General features: G+C 40.3%; 1 pseudogene; it reads right to left on the minus strand.

The window, feature by feature from the left end:
• Positions 1–2,943: 2,943 nt before the first annotated feature.
• Positions 2,944–19,754, minus strand: LOC131274169 (uridine-cytidine kinase 2 pseudogene; annotated as a pseudogene).
• Between the last annotated feature and the right edge of the window lie 1,197 nt (positions 19,755–20,951).

Genomic DNA, 20,951 nt, shown 5'->3' on the forward strand with positions numbered 1-20,951 from the left:
GAAGAGGCAGGGAGCCAACTTCCACAGAAGCTAGTTGCATGGATGACTGAGTTCTGACAAAAGGTGAAAAGGAGACCTTTCCAGATGTGGCAGCCCTGTCACCCTCTCCTGCCGTGTCCCATGGAGGTCCAGTTCTGTAACCACTGCCTCCTCGAAGGCTTACCCTATCAGTTCCAAATCTAAGGACACCCGGACATGAAAACACTCCTGTCCTCCTCACATAGGCTCCCATCACTTTGCTCAAACCAGTGTCTGCCTGCCCCAAGAAGAAGAAACCTGAGGCAGAAGTTCCGTTGGAGTGAGGGAGCTTCCATGACAATCCAGATGTTTAATTCCCAAAAGGCTGGTCCAAGGTCCACCCGGGCAGAGAGGAAGAAGCAAGCACCACTGGGTAGCTCTGGGGACTTCCATCCACCAACATTGCCCAAACCTGCTCATGTGCCCCCTCCTTGAACAACCAAAGATACCCAGATGCCAAATGTGTAGATTCCAAGATAATAATTCTATCCCTGAGTTAGAATGCCAGTGGTTCTTCAACTACTACCTAGCACCAGGATTTCTCCTATAGGAAGCTCAAGTTCAGAGACTCAGTGGGTTAAATGCTGGGGTAGCCAGCAAGTAGAGCCTCCCACCACTTCCTTTCCCAGATGCAGTGTGCCACAGAATTAGGGAAGCTGTCTAAACCTTGTCAGTTAACCAGCAAGTACTGCCCAGTGTCCCCAGCCAAACTAACAAGGACTGGTGACTGCTTTACAAAGGGGCAGGGCAGCCCTAAAGCTGTTTCCAAGCTATAAGAGGGCTACTCAGAGATGCTGGAGGCATGGTCCCAACGCCACTGGTAGATGAGGACGCAGCTAAGTAAAGGCTCAAAGACAAGAAAAATCCATCTTCCAAGGCAGTGGGATGGACAGCCAAGGCACTAAATGTTTTGACTCCTGGGAGCTTCAAGTAAAGTTGAGCATGCTACCCACTGAACGCCAAGGCATGCCCAGAGATGGGCTTCACCTGAGCACAGCCAGGCCCCTTGAGGCCAAGGGCCTTGTGACCTCAGGATCCTAACCCAGGCCTGCCATCCACCCTTCATCTCAGAACTCTAGAAGGCATGATGATGAAGATTAAAAAAGACTGACTCCACAACTTCTCCATACCAGTAAGCACTGGCCTTCAGAGCAGGCATCTTAGGAGCCTCACTTACTCCAGCCAGGCTACTGCTGCCTTCGGGAGCCCCCTCCAGAGTCTGCACCAGAATCTTCTGAATGTCTCAGGGGTGGCAAAGTGCGGCTGGGGAGCTAGGTTCAACTTTTTGAACAGCAAAATAGATTTAGAGTCAAACGGAGTCTACAAAAGGGAAACTGAATAGGATGGTGCAGAGTCTGAGGGTTGGAAATTAGGTATGAGAGGTTTATCTATATGGCTCAAACGGGCTCTGAAAGCAACTGAAGGGAAAGGGTTCCCCAAAGGTTTTAGGAGTGGCATGGAATAACTAATACCATGGCTTACCAAGCCCTCGGGGCAGTCAACCCTCAAATGAATGAGCTCCAGCTCTTTTGCACTTACAAATGGAGGCTCAGAATTCTGTATTAGTTTCCCTCCACTTCCTTCATCCCTCTGCCAAAAATCAGTCTGGAATGTGTACTTGGTTCCAGAGAAGGAAGTTTCCACCAAAAGGAAGACCTCAGGAAAGCTGGAATTCTCCTGCTCCCTAAGTTTTCAACCTAGGACTCCAATCTGTGTACTCATTAATTAAATGCCCTCTTCCTTTTTCCTGGCCCCTTAATGCCCAGTGGCCACTGTAGTCATGCAGCAAATCATAAATAAGGAGACCATCCTGGCTGTGATGATGCTAGTGGAAATCCCTGGCGAAGGGGGCATGCCATCCTCATCTCGCTGCAAATAAAAGCCCCTACATGGGCAAAGCTCTCTTGCCACCCCGGGCAGGGCTGCCAGCAGCCAGTTACCAGAAATCCTCCACCAAACACCAACTCCAGGAGGCCACTATGTATTCAGTAATACAGGAAAGTCCCAAAGTGTCTGGCCAATTACTTCCCTGGTAGGCAGAAGGAACCAGTGCTTCCTTAAACACTACAACAGGCACAGTAGATCTCCCTCCTTCCCTATTTTAACAGGAAATGATCTCATAAAATCCCTGCCTAAGAAGGTAAGAGAGGTAGCTCTGGCTGCTGGGAGAGACTGGGAAGTGGTAAAGGAAGAAGTCATTGAGCTGTCTGAGCAGCCAGAGGTGGGGAGTAGGGCAAAAAGAAAAGGCAGAAGACTTGTTCTCCTCAGTGGGCCTCTTCCCTGAGTTTGAGTTGAGATCTAAATTTCAACTAAAAAAAAAAAAAGACAGTATCTCTTATCATATCACTAAGGTTCAGCTACAAGGAGGTGGCATCTGCCAGGGAAGCCACTCAAGGGTTTCAAATCCCATTCCCAAGAGAGTTCCAGGAGTTAGGTTGAAGTGACATGAGCTGGTCTTCCCCCATTCCTCATCTCCCAGACAGATGCCTGAGCTGGCCTCACCTGGAATATAGCAGGCCATTTCCCCTTGGTGAAACTCCTGTTCTAGTCCCGAAACACACAAGTACAGGCAGCCCTGCAAAATACTCATGGCAAACAGCTTTACATTCTTTGTACATTTACACAAAAATAGATCATTCTCTCTCTATATATATGTATGTATGTTTTGTATTTATAACTGGTTACACGTTGGATTCATAATTAGGCATCATCAGTAGTAGTTGGCACAGTTTGTCATTTAAGCTCAGGGTCAAGGTCTGTATCATTTCACCCAATCCAAAGTAAAAAAAAAAATCAAAGGCGTTTCATCTCTATGGTGTTTTCTTAACTACAGTAACATCAGAGGAAATGATATGTACAGATCAACAGTGCCTCCTGACCGTTCCTCCTGTCTGTTTCAGGGGTTGGGGCTTGAAGAAGGCAAGGTCAATGCGGTGGGCTGCTGGACTCTGAAGCCTGCCTCTTGCGTGATGGGGTGCAGCCATTGGTCTGCCATTTGGAAGGCCCTCTGTTCAGGATGTCCTGGATGTGCTGCATGATGAGGTTGATGGCCACGAGATTATCTGCACCTCTAGGAATGATCACATCGGCTTATTTCTTTGTTGGCAAGCAGAATTCCTCAAAGGCGAGCTTGACAAAGGTAATGTATTGAGATAAAATCTGCTCAGGGTCCTTCCCTCTTTCGCTGATGTCCCTTAATACTCTGCGGGAGAGCCAGGTGTCCGCATCCGTATCCACAAAAAGCTTCATCTGCAACAGGTCTCATACCTCCTGGGAGTAGAAGGCCAGGATCCCTTCAAAGAGCACGACGTCCGCGGGGTTAGACAGTAACTGTCTCCTCCTTCCGGGAATGGGAGACAAAATCGTAAACAGGAATCTGGACACTTTTCCCTTCGGTGATTTCTTTGAGCGTTTTGAAGATGAGTTCATTATCAAAGGCATCTGGGTGATCAAAGTTGAACTGGCCCTTCAGGACTTTGGCCTTCTGCTCCGATGTGAGGACACGGTAGAAGCTGTCCTGGCTCAGGATGACCACCTGCTTCTGGAGGTAGTCCACCTCATTCTGTCCCAGCAGTTGCACAATCTTAGCACAAAGGGAAGCCTTGCCGCTCGCCGTGCCCCCGCTGATGCCGATGAGGAAGGGCTCGCTGCCGTTGGGCTGCTGGTGGTTCTGCCTGACCACACACTTTAGAGCAATGAAGGCAGACGTAAGCGTTTGTAGAAAAGAAAATATATATATATTTGACCAACCTAAAGATGGAACACCAAAATTACTAGCCACATTCTTTATATTGGTTTTATCCAAGACTAAATGTTGAGGAGGAGAACTGAAAACAGCATTGTCCTGAAAATGTCATTTATTAATTGTTAAGCATTGTTAGCTTAAGGATCAAATACCAACACCCGACCTGTTCCTATAATGGTAATTTAAAGTTTGTACCTGTCACCTGGATGCTATTTTTATTATTTTAAGATTACCTATATAGGGGCAACTAAGTCACAGCATGCCACATCAACACACTGTTGTATAAAACAAGCCAAATTTCAGGATCCATCACCCACCAGCAACAAATTGATAGGTGCTGAGAGAACGTGAGGGGCAGCTTATATCAGGATGAATATGTTGCTTTTGACCTTTGCACTTGGCCTGACCTGCTGCTCTGCCCAGGGCTTTTTTCTTGCTTTTTTAAAAAATATTTATTTTTTATTTATTTCTCATCCCTTCCCACCACACCTTACCTCCCCTCCCCCCACACTGATGTCTGCTGTCTGTGTACATTCGCTCTGGGTTCTTCTGTGTCCACTTGCAATCTTGTCCGCAGCACCAGGAATCTGTGTCTCTTTTTGTTGCATCATCTTGCTGTGTCAGCTCTCCGTGTGTACAGCACCACTTCTGGGCAGGCTGCACTTTTTTCATGAGGGGTGGCTCTCCTTGCTTGGGCATGGAGCTCCCCTACATGGGGGATACCCCTGCATGGTACGGCACTCCTTCCACACATCAGCACTGCTCATAGGTTAGCTCACCACACAGATCAGGAGGCCCTGGGTTTGAACACTGGACCTCCCATGTGGTAGGCGGATGCTCTACCACTCGAGCAAAATCCACTTCCCATCTGCCCGGGTTTTGACTGAAGAAAAACCAGAGCAAGAATTAGGTTCTTAGGTACCAAGATAGAGACCGACTCCCTAAATGTGTGTGTGTTTGTGTGTAATATTAGGTATTGCATTCAGAGTTTTACATTGCCTTGCCTCTATGGCAAAAATTATGGCACCAGAATTGTGACAAAGCTCATCACAATATGTGATGGCCAAAGATGCACAGCATCAGACCTGCAAGCATGGAATCTTAGTTAATTTCAGGATTATTGCTGTTTTTTGGTTTTCGGTTTTTTCAGTTTTTCTCTTGAGTTATATGATCACATCAGAGGTGCTTATTATCAACAATGGGGTTTTTTATTTTCTTTTTCATACATCAGCTCACACAGAGCAAAGGAATTCCTAACGTATCTTATAGAAATGGTTTTAGTAGAATGGAAACTGAATACTCTTTACTTGGTGACTTTATTAGTCAACCAAAGGGAATGCTGATACAAAATACCAGAAAATGGTTGGTTTTATAAAGGGTCTTTATTTGGGGTAGGGGCTTACAGATACCAGGCCATAAAGCATAAGTTACTTCCCTCACCAAAGTCTATTTGGAACAAGATGGCTGCCGACGTCTGCGAGGGTTCAGGCTTCCTGGGTCCCTACGTTCCTGGGGCTTGCTTTTCTCTGGGGTCAAGGTTCCTTCCTTCCTGGTGCTGGCTTCTCTTTCCTCTGGGTGCTGACTTCCTGGGTCTTCAGCATCAAATTCTAACTTCAGAAATCCCAACCCTGTTCTTCACCATGCCTTTTACCTGTGAGTCCTTCACCCACCAAGGGGTGGGGATGCAACACCATAATCATAACTCAATCATGCTCAGGTACAGATCAGATTATAAGCATAATCTAATATTTCTTTTTGGAGTTCATCAATTCTATCAAATGGCTACAGTGGCCAACAACGAAAACAAGATAAGTGAAAATGGACCACTTAGAATATACCTGCGTCATATTGAAAGATTAGACAATTTGGAATTGAACTTCACCTTTTATGTCGGTTGAGTAATTTTGTGCAGAGAGTAATAGGTTAGGCAGTTGGAAAAAAATTAAGAGGAAAGAAAACAGTGCAGCTATGGAGGCCTGGAAATGTCCACTTTGAGGATAACATTTGATTAAGATTTCACTTTTCAAAGAATCAGTGCTGTCCAAAAGACCATTATGTGCATAATGAGGAATATCCTGCTCTGTTTTTTATCAGGGTTGCATATTTTCATCTGGCCGGCTATGCTATATGTGATTGGAAAGGGGCATAGGATAGTTTGAGAATAACTACGTAAACCTTCATGAATGTATAGGAAGCCCTGATTGGTTATTGAGCACAGGAGTGACACATAAGATACAAGATTACTCCAAAATTCCTATGGATTGCTGGGAGAGTGAGTATAGACAGGCACAAATTTAGAAGAAAGCTCCCAGCTTCATCTCAGTATGCAGTCCACTGGATTAGACGATTTAAAATGATTGGGATGACAATTTTTCTGTTAAACATATATGTTTGCCAAAGTAAAAACTAAGAAGAAAAATGAAAACAGAATAAAGCATTCCAAAGAAATAAAAGTTCCTAGAAACCATTGCCAGCAACCTTGCACTACTAAAAAGAATAAAGGGAATTGAACAGGTAGAAATGAAATAATATCAGCCAAAACCAGGAAACTACAGAAAGGAATAAAGAGAACCAAAGAGGACCAATATATGGGCAGTAAGGACAGGAAAACAAATTGGAGGTATACAGTTTGGTGGAAAAAAAGAATTTAAATAGTCATTTTTTCACAAATAAGAATTTCTGTGAGGTGGAGCAGGTGGAGCTCAGTGGTTGGCACCTACTTCACATGTACCAGTTTTCAGGTTCAATCCCTGATACTTGTTTAAAAAAAAATGATTCTTCATGAGAAGAATTGAAAAACTCTATAAATGATCTATTGTAGTATTCGTAGTATCCCCAAACTAGAAACAGCCTGAATGCCTATCACCTTTAAAATCCATGAACACATTGCAATGGCTTCATTGGCTGTAATAGTACAGAACAGTGAAAAAGAACCAATTAATGCTGTGAGATATAGCAGAATCTCACAGGCATAATACTGAGTGGAAAAAGCCAGGTGCAAATGAGTTTGTACCACATTGTACTCTTCCATTTGTGCAAATGTCAAATGTAGGCAAGGAAAGCAGATTTAGCTCAGCTGATAGAGCATCTGTCTCCCATATAAGAGGTCCAGGGTTCAATCTCAGGGCCTCCTGACCCTTGGGGTGAGCTGGTCCACATGCAGTGCTGAGGACATGCTTGGTGTCCCCCGCATAGGGGACCCACGCACAAGGAGTGCACCCTGCAAGGAGAGCTGCAGTAAAAAGCACAGCCGACCCAGGATTGGCACCGCACACATGGAGAGCTGAGGCAGGAAGATGATGCAACAAAAAGAGACACAGATTCCTGGTGCTGCTGACAAGAATGCAAGCAGACACAGAAGAACCCGCTAATGGACACAGAGAGCAGACAATGGGGGGAGGGAGAAGGGAAGAGAAATAAAAATAAATCTTTTTTAAAAAGCAGGCAAATTCATCTGTGCTAACAGAGGTCAGAATAGCAGCTTCTTTTGGTGAGCTATTAGGTGAGAGGATTCAAAAGAGAGTCTCCTGAATTTCTCGAGATTTTCTATTCTTGGTCTGGTTATGGTGGTTGCATGATATATGTAAACCTGAATCCTGCTATTGATGTAGGAATATGCTTTAATGAACATTTGTTACATCTCAACCAAAAGAAAGAATAAAAGCAGCAGGGGCTAGACCACTGCACATAGTAACCGCATAGCCTTGGCCATTCCCATCTCTGCTGTGAATGGTATTTTCTTCATGTCCATGATTTCCATGGATCAAAGAACTCTTTAAAGGCTTAACAAAATAAAGAGATTACATGTCTATTATGTCTAGAGATACGACTGTCTGCACGACTCCATTGGGAGTGGACAATTGGAAGCTCCACACCTGGTCTCTCCTGGACCCTCCCTGACGTACCTCTTCCCTTTGCTGATTTTCATCTGTATCTTTTTACTGTAATAAACGTAACAAACTGTAACCATGAGAATGATGACTTTGCCATATTCTGGGAGTCCTTCTATTATTTAATTGAACTTGAAGGTAGTCTTGGGTACCCCTGTCCCAAATTTGAACGTGGAGAGAGAATCCAACCCATTTTCACTGGACATGGCTAAACCATTGAGATCAATAGCAGGGCTGGATCCATAGCACAGGCTCTTCTGAGGACAGACATGTAACCTAGCAGACACCTATTTATTGTGTACAAAACTGGGAAGGAGAGACATAAAATGCAACCAAGAAAAAATTGGGACTTCTACTTCCACCAAGATAGAATAGTAGGGACTAAATTTACCCTCTTGTCTAAAACAACCACAAATACTAAATAAAGTACAAGAAACAAGTTTTAAAGAGATTGGACATGAGGTAATGAAAGACAGTGATGCCTGAGAGATACAAAGTGATCCCCAGGTTTCTGAGACTTCCTGGAGAGAGTTTCCAGGCCTCACGAAAGGGAGGGTGACCCAGGCAGACTCTGGCAGTCCTCTTGAGTTGCAGAGACAGAACTGTGTCCAAGTCGAACAATGGGGTAGAATTCTTTGGTAGAATATTGGAGAGAAGAGAACTGTGAGGAGAGAATGCCAGCAGTCTGCGAAGGGCACCCACAAATATTCAGCCAAGTACTGATTAGCACATCATTGTGAGGCTGGAAGCAGAAGCACCTGAAAGGATTCGAGAGGAAACAATGCAAGAATTTACATGGGCTTGGGAAAAGTGCCTTCTCCCACCAAGCCACACCGGAAAAGCTCATAATGTGTAGGGCACTGGTTCAAATTCTTAGAATTGGAGGGAAATGAGTCTTAAATTAAATGTCGTTCTGGTTCCTCCTAACAAAAGCTTAAAATCAAAAACTGGAAGGGTCAAATTATTTACATATAAAGGAACTGCTTCTCAGAACAAAGGTCAAAAATAGATAGGGGAATACAACATCTGTCACAGTGATTCATATTAGAATAACAGAATAAAAATCACATCGCATCTCAATAGATGAAGAAAAGGACTGGGAAAAGTTCAACAACATTTCTGATAAAAACTCTCAGATGCTGGGAATAGAAGGAAATTTTCTAAATTTAATAAAATTATCTATGGAAAACCTTTAGCTAAAAGAGTTAATTAATGGTGAATACTGAATGCTTTACCCCCAAGATCAGGAATAAAATAAGGATACCTGCACCCACCAATTCTACTCAAAAAGGAGCTGGAGGTTATAGTCAGTGAAACAGACAGAAAAGTAAATAAATTATTATACACATTGGAAAAGAAGAAAAAACACTCTATTTGGAGACACCATGATTGTCTATGTAAAAAATCCTATGGAAACCTACTCTCCCTACTCTCCAGTTCCTTGGACTTACCCAGGTCTGCTAACAGGGAGATGAGGATGGTCAACCCTACACCAGGGAACCAAGAGAGTCTACAACTGCAAGCAGGAGAATCCCATCCATCAGCCGTGTGGGATCTAAACCACTCTCGATTTAGAGAGGGGGTAGACATCACCATGCCAGGGTCCTCAGGATGGAGGAATAAAATATGGATTAGAATGGTCTTACTGGTATTCTACTATGGAATTATTGTGACTCTAGCAATGGAAGAAATTATATCATTGATGTGAAGACAGTGGGCACGGGACTTGCTGAACGCAGGGAGAGGGAAAAAGAAGTGTGATAAGGGTGTCTCGGACTTGGCGTTGTCCTGAATGATATTGCAGGGACAGATGCAGGATATTATGTATCTTGCCATCACCCACTGAATGGAGTGGGAGGGAGTATAAAACTAAAACTGTGTAGCAATGCTCCAAAACATACTCATCAAATGCAACAAATGTACCACACTAATGAAAGAAGTCCTGTGGGAGGAGTGGGGTATTTGGGGAGTGGTGTATATGGAAACGTTATATTTTTTATTGTAACATTTTGCATAATCTATGTATCTTTTTTAAAAAAAGACGAAATGAAAAAAAAATCCTATGGAATCTATTTTAAAAAGTAACTGGAGACAAGGAGAACAAAGGCTTCATTACTGCGGGACCCATGGAAGAGATACTCATGGCCCTGACACTACTCAGGCTGCATCCACACAGGGAAAGTAAGCCTTAAAAAACAAGAAATGATAACCACATGCTATAATTGCAGGAAAGACATAATCTAACATTGTATCATTAGAAAGGTTTTCAACAATATTCAGCCAAAAGAAAACTAAAATTCAGGAATTATGAGAAAGAAAAAACATGAATTCCACTGAAATCATTGCCTGCTTAATGCTTGGGCTGTCTAGGAGTAACAAACCAGAGGAAGACAATTGACGGCCAAGACAATTGATAATACATTGATACTATAACCTCTGATTAGCTATAAATTTCACCCTGGAAGAATGGGCTATGCTGGTGCAACCCAGAGAAAAATATTCAGAAATGTCATGCAGAGAATATCAATAATCCACTGTCAATCACTTTCTCACACTGGAGAGAATCCATTTTAATGGATGATTTATTTGGGAGAATATTTCAATCACAGCTCTACATTGACTCAGTAGTGCCAGCTCACATGGGAGAAAAGTTCAATATCAACAATTTTCAAAATTCCACAGCGACCATTCATCATGTAATGAACATAAGTAAAATCACACTACAAGTCAATAATGTGACTATCATCAATGTGAGAATGCCTTCAGAAAAACTTGTGTCCTTAGACAACAATGAGGGAATTCACACTGGAGAGAAACCATATGGCTGCCATCTATGTGGGAAAGACTTCAGCCAGTCTTCCAACCTGATAAACATGGGAAAATGTGCACTGTAGAAAAATCATATGAATGTCAGCTATATGGGAAACCTTTCCATTTTCCTTCAACACTTAGACAACAGGAGAAAACTCACATTGGAGGAAGCAATGTGAATACCAGATATGTGGGAAACATTTCACTAATTGTTCTAACCTTGGATGAAAATAGAGGAAACCATATGTTTAACATGTACAGAGGAAAGCATTTTGTTAATATTTTGCCCTTAGATGACATGAGGAAATTCACTCTAAAAATGTTATGACAACGGAAGTGTCTTCAGCCATAACTCTAACTTTCAAACAAGTGAAAGTATCCACACAGGAGTATACTACTATGTCAATGTAATCAATATATAAATGCTTTTATTTACAATTTCTCCTCGAACAATATGATTGTATTATACTTGGAGGAATGCTATGTCTGTAGGCTGCAAAAGGTTGTATCAGAGCTCTAGCCCTGGTGATATGAGAAAAACTCAGAGTAGGAATAACACCTAAAACAGGTAATTGGAAGGAAAAGACTTTCCATGAGAAGGAGAATCTGGGGTAAAAACAGATAAATATTTTTCTGGTGAAGTTATTCAATGAAATAACAGGAAAAATAATTTACTTACAGAGTGACATTTTGAAAGATACAAGGTTTCAAAATATATAAAACATTCTGTGTGTAATGAATAAAGGAAATCCTTTGATGAAAAAAGTAACTAAAATTAAGTGAGTTCCAACATTAACATATAAAATCAATTCAATAGGGAAGTAGATGTGTCTCAAGTAGTTGGGCACCTGCCTACCACAAGGGAGGTCCTCAGTTTGGTTCCCAGTACCTCCTAAAGATGACGAGCAAGACAACGAGCTGCACAATGGGCTGGTGCAACAAGATGATGCAGTGAAGAGATGAAAGTGAGGAAACACAATGAAAGATACATCAAGCAGGGAACAGAGGTGGCTTAATTGATTGGGTGCCTCCCTTCCACATGGGAGATACTGGGATCAGTTCCTGGTGCCTCCTAAAAAAAGAAGATGAACAGAGAGCAGACAGCAAGCACAAACAATGAGGTGGGGGAGAAAGTAATAAAATAAAATTAAATTAATCTAAAAATTCAATTCTGTATTATATACTAGTAAAGAGCAATTAAAAGCAGGCATTAAAAATCTATACCATTTACAATAACTTCAAATATATAAAATAGAAATAAATCCAACATAAGATGTGTGAAAACTGTACAGAGAAAACTGTAAAATATTGTTGTGAGAAATTGAAGATCTAAATAGGGAGAGAAACCACATTCATGAACCAGAATTGTTATTGTTAAGATGTCAATTTTTTCCAAATGGATCTGTATATTCAAAGCAATCCTAATCAAAACCCCAGTGGACTTTGCTGAGAGATGTTGATAATCAGATTCTTAGATTTAAATGCAATATCAAGACCCCAGAATAGCCAAAATAACTTTGAAAAAAGAACACAGGTGGAAGACTTAACATTACCAGCCTTCAAATATTATTACATAGGTTTCTGATTCTGGGAGGATGGTGTAGACATACTTCTCCTTATTCTTCCAACTATTGTGGCTAAAAACTCTGGACATTATATATAAAACCAGCGTAAGAAGAAACTCAAAGGAGGAGAGCAGGTAGACTAGCTATGGACTCTCACATATGCCAGACCACACACTGGAGAATTTGGCAAACCAGAAACCCCAAATAGCACAGACAAAACAAAAATTCCCCCCAAAAGTCGACTTTCTAACCAAAACACAAGAAAAATGGCATTCTTACAAGATAGAAAATGCTAGACAATAATAAATTTAACATAATATCCTTACCCCCACCTGCAAATGTTGAGGGGAATGCTTAAATTTCCACCATTCCTTGGCTGTAATGAAGTGTAAAATTAGAGGCAACCAAGGGATTTTTCATCCCCCTTAGATGATAACAAGCCCCTTCTCCCACCACATTGTCTGTGCAGCCTGCTGGGGAACCAGCGGAGACTGAGTTCAGAGTCAGAACTTTCAACACCACTCGCTGTTAGAGCCCCTCCTCCCCAGGTGGTGTCCGTGGAGAGCACAAGGAGAGAAGTAACCAGGAGCCGCTCCCCATCCCAGCCTGGATGGACCAGCTGAGGGCTTCCTCAACCCATGATCCATAGAACCATGGGACAGAATAAAAAATTATTTTAAGCTAAAAAATGTTGGATTAAAAAAAAGCAAGTGGTAACAGGAGCTACATGCTATAGATACATCATAACAATATAATGACAGGTTTTTCACTTGGCTGATTTTTTCTATACTGCTGATAATAAGCATTTAATATTTTTGCAAAGAGAAAATCGCTTCAATGAATGGACATTTTCCCTCTTTACATCTATTCTGGATCTCCCTCTTAGCTTGATTTACCATATTTCTTTCTTGTGAAATGTAAAGTAATTTCTTATGGTTGGAAAATAACCTACAGAATAGAAAAAATAAAGCTGTTTCAGAAATAGCCTACATTTCTCACACTCTGTTGTTTGAATCTCTTTCACCACATCTGACTGAACAGTAATTCATCATCAAGTATGGGAAATGACTACTACCAGAAGCAGCTTCTTCTATTTTTAGATGTACTAGATGCTAAAAAGTTTGATTTACATTAATTTATTTTCCATATCTCTGAATCTTTGAAGATAATTATCCCCCTTTATGTAGTAGCATCCCTAATGCTTTAACTTCAATGATATCCAAAGAGAGTAATAATATTTCTTCTAAATTTTATATAAGCCTGATGTGATTCATTCATTGACACATTTCTTAGAGAATGGAGGGAGGAGGAAGGCAAGGCAGGATGAGTTTATGGTGGACAGGGCATGAGAAGAAAATTCTCCTTATTCATGCATGTTCTAGTATGCTAGACCTGCTCAGGCAGACCGTCATAAAATGGGCTGGCCTTTAATAATGGGAATTTATTAATTAACAAGTGTACAGTTTCAAGGGTGAGAAAAATGTCCAAATTAAGGCATCATCTTTGATGTTTTCTTCCTGAAGACTGGCTGCTGGTGATCCTGGATTCTTCTGTCACATGGCAAGGCACATGGTGTTGTCTGCTGGTCTCCCCTTCTCTTCGAGATTTCATTACTTTCAGCTTCTTCCATGGCTTTTTCTTCTCCCTCTAAATTACATTCTCTCATGAAGGACTCCAGGGAGAGGATTAAGACCCACCCTGGGCCACATCTGAATTAAAGGAACCTAATCAAAAGTCCTACTTACAATAGGTTTACATTAACCAGAATAGATTAGCTTCAACAACATACTTTTCTGGGTCCACACAGCCTCAAACCATCACATGTGGAAAAGAGTTTCAGTAAACACGGTTTGAATCATACCTTCTCACAAGGAAAGTCAGGAACTCTTAAAACAAGTTCCCTATTCAGGACTGTTTTGGTATCACAAGTATTAATGTTTTGTGTTTTTTTCATACACAATACCTTTAACATGTTATCTGTTGCTAGAATTATTGAATACTGTAAGTACATTTAATGTGGTAGAATACAGGATGGAAGAAAATGCAAACATGAGCAGAAAAAATTTCCCCCTAGTATATAGACTGGTTTGAGAAATTGATGGTTCAAATTTTCTTGAACACCTCAATGAAACATGGAGATAGAACGTGGATAAATGGGCTTCCTAGAACCAGGAAGAGAAAAATGAACAGAATCCAACAAAATCTGAGAGAGGCTTTCCTAGCTAACTATCTCCCCAAAATAAGCAGAATTTGGCAGTTGCATTCTACCACTTGACACTGCCTATTTATAGTCTTGTTTAGCTATTTCCTAATAATTAATAGTGGTAAATGTACATGGATATAATATCATCTTAACCATTTTTCAATGTACAGCTCTGACATTTAAGTACATTGACAATGTTCTGTACTTTCACCACTATTTCCAGAACATTTTTATCATCCAAAAAAGAAACTCAAATCCATTAAACAATAACTCCTATTCTCCCTTACCCCAGCCCTGATAAATGCTAATCTACTTTCTGTATCTATTAATTTGCTTATTCTAAGTGTTTAATATAAGGGAAATCAAAGAATATTTATCCTTCTCTGTATGGCTTATTTTAATTAGCATGATGTCTTCAAGATTCATCCATGCTATACCATGTATCAGCACAAGACAATTTTTGAACACCCTTCTTCTCTATGTAGTGATCTTTACCAGTGTTTTTATTTCTTCATGTGGCTTTGAGTTACTGTCTATTGTTCTTTTATTTCAGCATGAATTACTCTCTTTAGAATTTCTTGTAGGGCAGGTCTTCTGGTAATGAAATCTTTAAACTTTTGTTTATCTGTACATTTCTCAAATTCTCCTTTATTTGAGAAATGATTTTACCAGATATAGAATTATCAGTTGACAGATTTTATTTTTTAAGAACTTTAAATATGTTGTCCCACTGTCTTCTAGCCTCCAGGATTTCTGATGAGAAATCTGCTATCAGTCTCTACTGGGGATCACTTGTATTAATATTTAAGAACTCCTTCTTTTGCTTTCGAATTCCTCTCTTTGTCTTTAGACTTTGACAAACTCACTATAAGGTATCTTGGTGCGGACATCTTAGAATCTGTCCTGATTAGAGTTTGTTGCACATTCTGCATGTGTATATTCATATATTTCATCAAATTGTGGATGTTTTTGGCTACTATTTCTTCAAATTCTCTTTCCTGCCCTTTCTCTCTCTCTGTTTTGTTCTTTTTTTTTTTTTAAAGATTTATTTATTTATTTAATTCCCCTTCCCCCCCCCGTTTGTCTGTTCTTGGTGTCTATTTGCTGCATCTTGTTTCTTTGTCCGCTTCTGTTGTCGTCAGCGGCACGGGAAGTGTGGGCGGCACCATTCCTGGGCAGGCTGCTCTTTCTTTTCACGCTGGGCGGCTTTCCTACAGGCGCACTCCTTGCACGTGGGGCTGCCCCACGCGGGGGATACCCTTGCGTAGCATGGCACTCCTTGCGCGCATCAGCACTGCGCATGGGCTAGCTCCAGACGGGTCAAGGAGGCCCGGGGTTTGAACCGCGGACCTCCCATATGGTAGACGGACACCCTAGCCACTGGGCCAAAGTCCGTTTCCCTCTCTCTTTTGTTCTTATGTGTATGTCGGTATGCTTGATGGTATCTTACATGTTCCTCTGCCACTGTTCAATTTTCTTCACTTTCCTTTCTGCACCTCACACTGGATAATTTCAATTATCTTGTCTTCAAGTTTGCCAATCCTTTCTTGTGCCTGTTCAAATCTACTGTTAAATCTCTCTAGTGAGTTTTCATTTCAAGTACTGCACTTTGCCGTTCCATAATTTCTGTTTGGCTCTTTTATATCATTTCCATCTCTTAATTATGTTCAGTCAATATTTTCCCAAATTCCTTTAGTTGTTTGTATATAGTTTCCTTTATTGCATTGAACATATTTAAGACAGTTGCTATAAAGTCTTTTTTTTTTTTTCAGGAATACAGAGAATTGAACCCAGAACCTTCTCGTGGGAAGCGCATGTTCAATCACTGAGCTACATTTGCTCCCATTGAAGTCTTTTACTAATAGTTCCAATGTATAAATTTCCTCAAGGAGGTTTTCAGGTAAATTCTTTTTATCCCAGTGAATGGGTTGTACTTTCCTGCTTCCTTATATGCTTTGTAATTTTTTTGTTGAGAACTGGACGTTCTGACTATTATACTGTTGTAACTCAGAAAATCTAGTTCTCCCATTCCTCTGGAATTATCTGTCATTGCTGCTGCTATTGTTGAGGACTGGAGCAACAATTCTTAACTTTTCCAAACTACTTTTGCCCCAAACAGGGAACTGGAAGTGACAAGTAGAGAAAAAATTAGAGAGTGCCTCTTTAAGATTCCTCTGTTGCTTTTGCCTGACGAGAGTTGGGAAAATTTGCACCTTCAGAGCCAGCCCACCAGTGATCTGAAGTAGCTGACTCAAAGAAGTCTCAGAGATCAGACCATACACCCCAGAATTTTGGGGAAGTGGGTCCTTATAGACTACCCATCCTGGCACCCACAAGATGCTCAGGAGACTGGGCTGCAGTCCCCAGGCCTGACCTGGGAGATGAGCAATGATAGCTGCTGAGTGGAGGGTGAAATTCACAGCAACTTACCATATCTTCCTCCACAGAGTTCCACTAGACTCCAGAGTTCAAAGTAGTTGATTCAGACAGTTCCTGTCAGTTCAACTCTCCCCAGCTGGCTTTTGATTAGTGTTTTCATGGTATATCTTTTTTCATTCTTTTATTTTTCACCTACTTATATTTGAAATGGGTTTCTAGGACATCATATATAGTTGGGTCATTTTTCTTTTACCCATTCTCACTATTTCTGTCTTTTAATTAAAGGGTGTGTCTAAACTATTTGCATTTAACATAATTATTTATACATGAGTATGTAAACCACACATTTTATTTCTTTTCTGTTTCTTTCCTCTGGGTTTTATTCCTGTTTCTCCTTTACGTGCTACTTTTGCAATATTTAACCATATTTCTTGTATTCCACTATATTTATATTTCTTTGGATTTTTGTTGTTTTGATCTGTATTTCTCTAATGGTTAATGATGTTGAGCATCTTTTCATTTATTTGTTGGTCATTGGAATATCTTCTTTGGAGAAATGTGCATTCAAATCCTTGGCCCTATTTTTAATTGGGTGGATTGCCATTTTGTTTTTGAGATGTAGGAGTTCTTTATTCTAGATGTCAAGCCCTTATCAATTACATGGTTTCCAAATATTTTCCCTCATTCTATAGGTTCGATTTTCATTTTCTTCATAATGTCCTCAGATGCAAAAACTTTTAAATTTGGATGAAGTCCATTTTATCAACTTTTTAAAAATTTTGTTGCTTTTGTTTATGGCATAAAAAGTGAAAATCCATTGTTGACTACAAGTTCCTGAAGTTATTTCCCTGTTTTCTTGGAAGGCCTTTATATTATTAGCTTTTATATTTATGCCATTGATCCATTTTCATTTAATTTTTTGTATGATGAGAGGTTGGGTTCCGCCTCCATTCTTTTGCAGGCAGATATCCCAGAACAGTAATTCCAATACAATTTATTGAGGTGACTATTCTTTTCCCCATTGAATGGTCTAGACACTTTCTAATTTTATGACTTTTTCCCCCTTGTATAAATCTTTATAGTAACTCTTCTATTGGAGAAGAAGGTGTGGCGAGTCAGAAACATCCATTGAATCTTCCTTTATGAAAAGTAATTCTCTTCTTTGAAAGGAAAGAAGTAAGCCTGGAAAGAATTTTATTATTTTTCAACAGCACAAAAGGGCAGAGCATTGGGTAGCATGATGAAATGAGTCCAGTAATTCTCTCCAGTCTCAGGTATTTCTCAGGTCCATAGGTCATATAAATGCTAAGGCAACAATTTGAGCAATGAAAGAAAACAAAGCAAACCACCAGGTAAAGGATGCTCTGTGTAGCTTTGATTTCAGGAGATAGCTGAGAGGAGAGGCTGGTGCTGTGAATATGCCAGGCTCTCCTGTGGTGTCTTTGGAGGAGAATCACCATGTAGATACTGGTCGAGACCATGAGGACCACAAACAGGATATCTCGAATCACCATACCACTTACAAATGCCACTGAATGGAGGTAGTCAGACTCCTCAGTTTTACAGTATACGTCATGAAACCCAATTGGAACAGCAGTTAAGTTGTTATTGACACCTACACTTATGATAACCCGGATATATATCAGCATGTTGATGATCCAGAAGAAAAGGAAAAAGGGAAAAATGAGCCTGGGAATTTCAGATTTAAGCCGTACCCACTTAGAATTACTGGGACTGATAATGATGGCTTGACATGCACTCAGGAGAGAGGTATTACAGATAGAAAGACCCCGGGTAACTCTGTAAATGTACAATATTGTTTTACAACCAATATTGTCCAAAAATTGTCTTACTCCAAATGATGCCATTATATCTGGAATGATCCTGAACATGATGGTCATGACATTGACTAAAGTCAGGTGTATTAGAATCTCATCAATGGGCTTCTTTAGGTGAGGCTGAACTAAGAAGCTGTACATATATAACACGAAGAGCAGTAAATTCCCCATGAACCCAATACAAAACTGAGCTAAAAGGAAAATCCCCCAAATCATGTCACTTGAAAAAATGCTCTTCATGGTGTTCTACATGATTTAATTAGCCATATCAGACCTCACATAAAACATAAATAGATTAAGATGTAAATGTTAAAAATAATTCAGACTGTGGAAGAAATTAATGCAAAGTGTTCAAATGTTACAATCTGTCTTTCAGGCCAAGATGAGGTAGTTCCAGAGGTTGGATTCAGTGAATTTTCACAAATCCTAGAGAGCAGAATTCGGTTTTTATGAAGAAGTTGGAATATAAATGCTAACACGCTTCATGTGGCCTAAATGAAAAACAAATTTTCACAGTTTTAGGTTGCATTTTACCTCTAAATCTTTAGGTTTAAAATTATGACTTTTCTAAAGAACATTATGCTTTTAACACAGAGATTAGCATGCGTATTTGAACATCTTTATAAGATTTTGAGTACATTAAACAATTCTTCTAAGGAAATAGTCATCATTTTTAATGTTTAACTAATACTGAAGTTTTCAGTTGGCAGCCATTTTGTGCCCTTTTCTCCTGGGAGAATCGACAGTGTTTGGAGACATTTTGGGTTCTCACAGCTGGGTGGGGGTGCTGCCGGCATCTGGTAAGTAGAAGACAGGGAGGCTGCTAAATATACTGCAATGCACGGGGCTACTCCCATCACAAGGAATTTTCTGGCTCAAAATAGGAACCATACGAAGGTTGAGAGACAGATAGACCAAATCATACATGCATCTTGCCGACAACACCATAACTAAAACCCACATTCTGCTGTAGCATTTTGTTTGTATGTTTGTTATGTCAACAGAATTAGTAGGTTCACAAAGTAGTTAGGGTAGGAATGAGTATGGCATTCTTTAAGTCTGACTTTCACATTCATAAGGTTATTACCTCATCTATATTTACTGCGTTTTTTAGTTGTTTACTACATTATCCTTTCTCAAACTCATTCTTCTACTCACCCAGGTGTTGTTCTTTAGTTCATAATCCTTTGCTTCACAGGCTTCTAGTGAGCTACTTGTGTCTCGTTTTTATGCTGAAAGTGTCCATGAAAGTATTCTAAACTTACCTGTCTTCTTTTCCTTCAAATTCTCTACTCTGACATTCATCCTTACCACACTAGTGATATTCTCATTATCTAGCAGAGAGGGAGGAGGGACCAAAATATTTATTGAACACATATGACATGGGAGATACTTGCCCTCCATTATCTTGTTTTTCTACCAACTTTATAATTTAAGTTTTATTATCCTGATTTGTTTGAAATTGGGATACTCGATATGGTTGACAATTGTTGACCATACACTCATTCTTGAAAAATACATCTTATGTTTAATTTTGGGGCATGACAGTTTTCAACTTCACCATTGAAGTTTTTTTTACCATTAACTTTCTGTCCAGTTCACTAAGATTGGCCTTTTCTCACTCCTTAATGTTAATCAGACTTCTTTCTTTAGTTCTCCCTTCAGTCCACACACCTTCCCTCAGCCATCCAGTCTTTGTCAGTAACTTTATCATCCATTTCAATTCCCAAAATTCCCATAGGTCTTTATGTTGTTCAGACTTCTTTGTGCCAGGAGAGAGGCCCTGAATAACTTCCTAGACTCTCACCTGAAATTAACTCAGGCTCCTCTCTGTACAGTACCTGATCAGATAAATGGTTATCAGCACCCACTCTACAAGACTCCAGAGGAAAAGGTAAGCACCCTGCAATGGAAGATAATATCATCTGGAACCTTTTAGTTAAAATACCCAATGTTTGACATTCAATAAAAAATCAGGAGTAGAAATACACAGAAGTAATTTAAAACCATGATTAAGGCAGCAAAATAGGCATGCCAACATTGTTCAGATATAGGATATGCATGTAGGGAATTTTAAATAACTAGGACAGCACATCATTTGCAATCAATCAGGAAAATAAAACTAAAAAACTCTTTTTGGAATAAGAGATTCAGTAAAGGATTCAGTAAAGGAATTTAAGTTCACATCAGTGTGGAAGGGCTATGGAAGTCAAGGTCTAGGAAAAATGAGTTGAGTCAAAGGAACAGAGCAAGCCACTAACCACAATACCCTGGAGAAGTAGAATAGGAGTGTAGGGAGGATCTGGTAGGAAAATCCAAGTAGCCATGGATGTCAGGTCACTGAAATTGGTTTGTGGCAGGGTAGCTTGTGGAGATTACTGTGCAAGCTGCCAAATCTGATGATACTGCATTGTGCTTGGTAGTTGGATTGGGGTCATTTGGATGCAGACAATCTGGAATCTGGAGCCTCCTGTGAACTTTTGTGTCTGTCCTTGAGTCTGA

The sequence above is a fragment of the Dasypus novemcinctus genome, chromosome 18, assembly GCF_030445035.2.
Source record: "Dasypus novemcinctus isolate mDasNov1 chromosome 18, mDasNov1.1.hap2, whole genome shotgun sequence".
Taxonomy (NCBI): Eukaryota; Metazoa; Chordata; class Mammalia; order Cingulata; family Dasypodidae; genus Dasypus; species Dasypus novemcinctus.